Below are 7873 nucleotides of genomic sequence, written 5' to 3' on the forward strand. Positions count from 1 at the left end.
AAGTTAATTCCTAGGTATTTTATTTTTTGTGGGGCTATTACAAATGGAGTTGCTTTCCTAATTTCAGCCACACTTTTCTCATTGTTGGCATACAGAAAAAAGTCAGGTTAAATATTGCTCTGGTATTTGTTATTTTATTATTACATTTTACTACATCTAGGACATCACCTGAGAATTTAACACTTCATTTAATTCTCTGCAACCTATTTCTCATCTCCATTATCTATTAGTTTTCAAAACTTCCTTTAAAGTTGATAGCCTTGCAGGTATTTATTTTCTCACATATTTCCAAAATCTTTATATCACAAGTTTTTAACAGGTATTTTTTGCATACTTTGTCACCATGGGAGAGGAAGAATGATGAATGTTGTCTGTCCTTTGCTAATTTGTATGTCATAATTTCAAATGTTTTATTAGCCATCAATTTTTATAATACTAGTATAACATTAATACCCAAAAGATTTTCTATTTTGAAATATATTGGGTCACCATTACAGCGAAATTTTTTGTTCTGATTAGGATGGCTGAAGTTATCTAGCCACCTAATCTTTCTATTTTTCGTTGGATTATTTATTGGATTTCTGTTATTAATAGTAACTAGTAATTAATTAGCAATAAAGTTATTGGGGAAACTGTATACAAAAATGTGTGTGTCTGATTTTTCCTATGTTTCTCTATAATGCCTATTATTCATTAGTCTTAAGACATTTCTGACCTGGACACGTCCAGGTTTTTATTTTCAAGTTTGCATATTTCTTTGTTGGTTACTCAAAATTTATACTTTGAAAATTCATGCCTGATATAATTATATATATTTGCTATTTTTATTGGCACAGGTAAAATATTAGTTTGTGCCTCGTGTTATATTAGCAGAAAGTTAATTGTTTACTTTCATAAGCAGGATGTACAATTGTTCATGTTTTGACACTGATACTCCAGGTGGAAATGGCTTAGAATAAATGTATTGCTTTATAAAGCAAGTCAAGACTAGACACAGCCTTAAAGCTACTGTTTTACACATCCTAGAGTAACCAAGAGAAGGCCCATCCTGTTCTCTTCAAACATGACCCAGGGAAAGAAAATGTAATGGGAACAGACACCTAAATATGGTCACTCTGTAATTTTATCTTAATGGCAAATTGTTATGCATTTGTTCCATAAGTTTTAAGACTATAGCTTTCCTCTTTGCTTTACCTCTCTCTCTCCCTCTCTATCTGTCTAACTCCTTATTTTACTGATGTTGGAAATAAAAGAACATTTGGTACAAGGAATTAAACTGCAGAAATTAAAAATTATGTGGAAATAAAAATTTCCACAAAAGTGAAAATCTATTGAGAAACATATTTTAATATATCTCCTTTTTACCTCTGAAATGACTTTTTAAAATTATCTTTAAGTAGTTGTATTAAGGGATTATCATTCCTCATGTCAGTTTACAAATATAATGAATTCTGGGTATCAAAGATTGAAGCATAAGAGCCTGTAAGTAACCATTAAATGAACTGTAACATGCTATCATTGACCCTTGGCCCTTCATATCACAAACTGTATTTCATCCACACTTCCAAAGCTTCCAAAAATTTCAACAATTCTATCATTATTAAAGTTAACACCAAGGTCTTTCTCATACTCTTACAGAATCAGTATCTCCCTGGATTATCAATACAGTAGACCCTTAAGTGTTTGGGCAGATGGAATCAGGAATATATTCCTCAAGCCAGTGTATTAGTGCAACTTCCAACAGTGTCCTCCTTTGATCTGAAACCTAATGAATTTTACTGTCCTCATTTCTATCTGTAATCTGATTTCCTTGGATCCCAAAATATTTGCCCAATAAGTTCAGCAGACAGCATTCTTGAGCTTCTCTACTCAACATCTCATAACTATTCAAAATACTTTCTGCAAAAGAATTCCAAAGATTTCTCAACAACATCATCAGGTATAGCCATAGCAACATCCCTATTTTTGCTACCAATTTTCGGTATTAACTACTTGTCTCTTCACTGTGGCAAAAATGCATCATAAAGCCACTGGAAAAAAAATAGTGAATATAACATGGTAGCAGACAATGATGTACCATCACAATGATTCATTATTCCCATAATTCCTGATGGCTCCCCTCTGGCATGCCTCTTGAAACACTGGGATAAGTTAGATTCCCAGAGCATCAGATAAATCTTGTTTGTGGTTACCAGTTTTCTCATATGTAGCTGTGACTTGTTCAAGACAATCTACAGTGGTGTCTAGCTCTTTTCTGTTCTTCCATGGCATGGAATATAGTTTCTTGTTCTTTGTCCTTCTGGCCTGTCATTAAAAAATTAAAAAGTGGTATGATCTTTCTTAGAGAGATTTTCTGGATTATTTTTAAGTCTACACAGAGGCCAGTGGATCTTTTTTCATGAGAAATTAGACATGTTTTAGTTCTCTATCTTTGGACAGACTTTGTGGTTTTATGCTCTGAGAAAGGTATTCATTCCACTGTGTGCTACTGGTTAAAACACAGACCAATATCTCTTATCTTATTCTTCAAAGAGCAAGGTCTCCCTAATTTCAGAGAGCACCTGATTCTATTTTTAAACCTAAATTATTTAAAAATAGTAATCATCTTATGATTGAAAGGTCTAATAGTAACATAAATTAATTTACACATATTATTTTTGTGCATTCATCAATCACGCAAAAGGTTTGCCACTATAATTTCAAAAAACACTAACTAGTTATTATGAATGATATATTCATTGGAGGACTCAAATAGTGTAACTTCTCTGAGCAACTGACAGTTTAACAAATGAAAACGAGGAAGAAACAGATTTTTTTTAAGGAGGCAGGATTCAAAGGGAAGGTGCAGTTATGAATACAGAGAGAAATAGTGAGCAAATACAGTTGTTACATTCATTTCTATAAAAAAGGTACTACATAATTTGAGATTTTTGGTGAGACTGGGAAGAATAATGGAAGTGTTAGTGTTGATAAGATGCATTATACCCATATTCTGACTTATAGAATTAAAATCCCCTTAGACAATTAATTAAATGGGTTTTAAGATAATACAATCAAAAGATACAGAAAGACACGCTAGGTAAAGGGAAAGACATATCCATCCGTTTTCTACAAGTGACATACATAGGTGGCAAAAATAAGATAAAAAAATAAATTCATTAAAGCAAAAGATTGCAAATATTCTTGGAAGCAAAATTCTTCTCAACAGGATAGACTAGTGAAACTCATATTTAATAAAATAGATATCACATCAGAATGAAAAGATAAGGTTACTCTGTGTCAATAATTCTCCATAATAAATAATATTTCCTAATGCTTGAACAAACACAGTAGCACACAGTATTAGCACACAGTATCAAACACACACATCACAACATGATAGTCTGAGATTTTGTCACCTACTTTCACCAATGCATATATCATCCAGGGAAAAACTCAACAAAGAAAGGTCAGATTTAAATGACACCATAGAACATTTGGAACTAAAAGTACATAAATTTTTCATCCAGCTGTTGCATAATACACATTCCTCCTAGTACCAAATGAAACATTCTCCAAAACAGATCATATTCTAGATCATAAAGAACGTCTTAGTAAAGGAATTAATACAATGTACTCTGAAGACCATAAAGTAATAAAAATTAGAATTCAACACCAAAGACTGGATAATTTTTCTGTGGCATTACTGGGACTTGAACTAAGGACACTATCCCACCAATTCAGCTACACCTCCACTTCCTGCTTATTGGTGATTAACTGGAGATAAGGGATTAACTGGAGTTAGGGAAGAGGTGACATAGTTTAAACAGAATGTACTTTACATCTAATTTATGTAACGTCACTCCTCTGTAGTTCACCTTTACAATAGCAATACATTTTTAATTTTTTTAGTTAATAAGTTTTATATTGTGAAAATACCATACAGAGGGGTTACAATTCCATGAGCAAGGTAATGAGTACATTTCTTATCAAGCATTGTTGCCTCCTCCTTTGTTTCCCCTCACCAGCCTTGCCCTCCCATCTCCTCTCTCTCCCTCCTTCCTGGTCAAAGTTGCAAAGTTCATTTTTCAATATAAAGTCTTGTACATCTCATTGTTAAAATGGTTCCACCTGTATCCCTATTTTGACAATGCGTTTTCTCCCTTCCCCTCCACAAATGATACCAACATCAAATATAGTGAAAACAGGGGTTATACTGTGTGGGAGGGACATGCAAAGCAACACCATGTTCCTGGATTGGAAGGATCAACATCATGAAAATGGCAGTACTTCCCAAGGCTATCTACAAATTCAATGCAATACCTATCAAAATTCCAACTTCATTCTTCAAGCAAATAGAAAAAGCAATCCAAAAATACATATGGAACAATAAAAGACCCCGAATAGCAGAAATGATCCTTAACAGAAAAATAGTGCTGGAGGAATATCAATACCAAATTTCAAATTCTACTACAAAGCCACAGTAATCAAAACAGCTTGGTACTGACACAAGAACAGACCTCAGGACCAAGGGAATAGACTTGAAAACCCAGAAATGAACCCACAGACCTATAGCCATCGAATCTTCGATAAGGGAGCTAAAACAATAGAATGGAAGAAAGACAGCCTCTTCAGTAAATGATTGGTTAATCACTTGTAGAAAGCTAAAGCTAGATCCTTATATATCACCCTACACCAGAATCAACTCCAAATGGATCAAAGACCTCAGAGTCAAAGCAGACACCCTGAAAACATTACAGGATGGAATAGGAGAAACCCTAGGTCTCCTGGGCACAGGCCAAAATTTTCTTAATGAAGAACCTGAAACAGAACAAATCAAAGAAAGGTTGGACGTATAGTATTACATGAAGTTGCAGAGCTTCTGCAAGGCAAAGGACATAGCTAGCAAGATCAATAGAAAGCCCACAGATTGGGAGAAGATCTTCACTAGCCATACAACGGACAAGGGTCTCATATCTAAAATATACTTGGAACTCAAAAAATTAAAACTCCCCAACACCAAATCCTCAAAGAAACAACTGCCCGATAAATAAGTGGGCTAAAGACTGAAAGAGAAACTTCTCTGAAGAGGAAAGAAGGATGGCCAATAGACACATGAAGAAATGCTCAACATCCCTAGCCATAAAAGAAATGCAAGTCAAAACAACACTGAGATACCACCTCACCTCAGTTAGAATAGCTATAATCAAGAACTCTAATAACAACAGATGCTGGAGTGGATGCGGACAGAAGGGAACCTTACTGCATTGTTGGTGGGAGTGTAAACTTGTTCAACCACTTTGGAAAGCAGTATGGGGGTTCCTCAAAAGACTCCACATAGAACTCCCCTATGACCCAGCAATCCCACTTTTGGGCATTTACCCAGATGATCACAAACAAGATCATACTAAAGCTACAAGCACAATTATGTTTATTGCAGCATTATTTACCATAGCTAAGATCTGGAACCAACCCAGATGGCCCTCAGTAGATGAATGGATCATGAAAATGTGGTAAATATACACAATGGAATTCTATGCCTCCATCAGAAATAATGACAATGCCCCATTTGTTAGGAAATGGAAAAACTTGGAAAAAAATATATTAAGTGAAGTTAACAACACATTTTTTAAAGAATCTAATGGACTATTCTTTTCAAGCTGGCTTCTAAACACAATCAACAGATCTCAGCTTCCCGAGTAGCTAGGATTACAGATATACACCATCAGTGCCTAGCTTGAACATCATTGTTTTTAATTATCTCACTGAAAAACAACACAACACAGCATCCTAGAAACTTTGAGGCCATGCAAAGGCAATTCTAAAAGGAAAGTTTATTCCTTTAATGTCTACATCAATTAAATACTGAAAATTTTACATCCTACTTAGACACTTAAAGATCTTAGAAAAATAAAAAGCCAGTAGATGGACTGAAATAATAACATTATTGCAGAAATAAGTGCATTGAAGAGTGAAAGGAGGCACTAAATGGCACCAGAAACTAAAAGTTAGTTCTTTCAAAAGATAAACAAAAGAAGCTCATAACCAATGTAACCAAAAGAGAAATTATATAAATGTAAACAATTGGGGTTCACGTGTGATAACAAGAAATGAGTGATATTCAAAACATCATAAGGGAATATGCTTTGAGACTTTTACTCTAAAAAACTAAAAATATGGTAGAAATGAATGCATTACTAGATAAACTTGATGTCCACAAATTAGCCAAGAGTATATAAAACATTTTAGCAGAATCCTAACAAGTAACGAAATTGACATGGAAATAAAAAATCTCCTAAATAAGTGAACTCCAAGATTCAACAGATTCACAACTGAATTCTATAGTATGCTTAAAGAAGAACAAACATCAATTTCTTAAGCTTTTCCATGAAATACAAAGTAGGAATTACTACCAAAAATCACTTGCTGAAGCCAGAATTATAGATCACAAACCTGGAGGAGGGATAGACCAAAATGAAAAGAGAAAAAGGAAATAATATAGACCAACAGCTATAATAAACATAAAAATCTGCTTAATAAAATACTTCCTAACTGATACACTATAATCAAGTTGGTTTTATCCAGATATGCAAGGCTGTTTTAATAAGTAAATTCATAAATATAATCGTTTGAATTCAATAAGTAAATGTGTAAGTAAAATATGGCACGTTAACAGAGCCAAGGACAAAAATACAGGAACATCTCAGTAGATATCAAAAAAAGCCTTTGACGAAACCCAAAATTCCTTTATGATAAAAGCTCTAGAAAAGTAAAGAATAGGAGGAACATAACAACACTATCAGGCTATTTATCACATCAAAAATGGATAGAAAAAATTAAATCCATTTCCTCTACAATTAGGAACAATGGATGAACAAGCTAGAAATAATAAAAATTAGAACAAAATAAATGAGCTAGAGCCTAAAGGAATTATTTAAGTAATTAGTCAAACATAAAATCTTTTTAAAAGTAAACAATAAAATCCCTTAGCCAATCTGAACTAATGAAAAATTACATAAGGAGGTAAAACTAAGGTTAAAATGTGATATAACAGCAATTAAAAGTGATATTCAAAACATCAAAAAGGAATAACTTGCAACCTGTATTCCAACAAACAAGCTACATATCTGTCTAGTCTCTCCATTCCTTTTTTCAAGTTGTTCTGGAATTCATATCCTGTAGAGAGCTGCGAGAGGCCGCACCTAAAAGATGGCGGCGGCTTCCGCCTTCCGCCCTCCCAATGGCTAATGCTCTCTGTGGTAAACAACTCCTTATATGGCTAAGGCAAAAAATCTGGCTTGCTTCCGCACACCTGAGCCTATTGGTGGTTCCCACGTGGCGTATCAGGGTTGGCTATCCAGCAGATACTTAAGGCCGTGTGGAACCCTCCCGGAAAAAAAAAGAAAGATGTAAAAGGTCCTGAATAAACTGCCTGAGAGAAGAATCAGCTGTTGTGTCTTCCTTGCCGGTCAGGGTAAACGCGACAAGTGGCACCCAACATGGGGCTTGAAAGCAGTAGCGAGGATTCAGAACTCCAGAGGGTCAGGGTAGAGGTGCCGGTAAGTTCCCAGAAAAAGAGGGAATCCGCGACAAGAGCGGGGGTAAGTTCCCAGGTAAGAGGGGACTCCGCGGCAAGAGGGGGGGGATTTTTTGTTCTTCTCTGTAGACAAAGAGAAAGCGGCAACCCGGGGCTAGTTTATTTACTAGCTAATAGCTAAAGTAAAAGATTATTTGAGAAACATGGGCGCTTTCTCTTCACACCCAATTTTGCTGGCTCTTAAGGAGCTGTTATACTCAAAAAGGTTAAAGTTAAAGACAGGTACTCTAGAAAGATTTTTAAATGAATGCGATTCTGTTGCTCCATGGTTTGCGGTCTCAGGGAGCCTCACGGTAG

This window comes from Dipodomys ordii, unplaced genomic scaffold (genome assembly GCF_000151885.1).
Source record: "Dipodomys ordii isolate 6190 unplaced genomic scaffold, Dord_2.0 Scaffold30, whole genome shotgun sequence".
NCBI lineage: Eukaryota > Metazoa > Chordata > Mammalia > Rodentia > Heteromyidae > Dipodomys > Dipodomys ordii.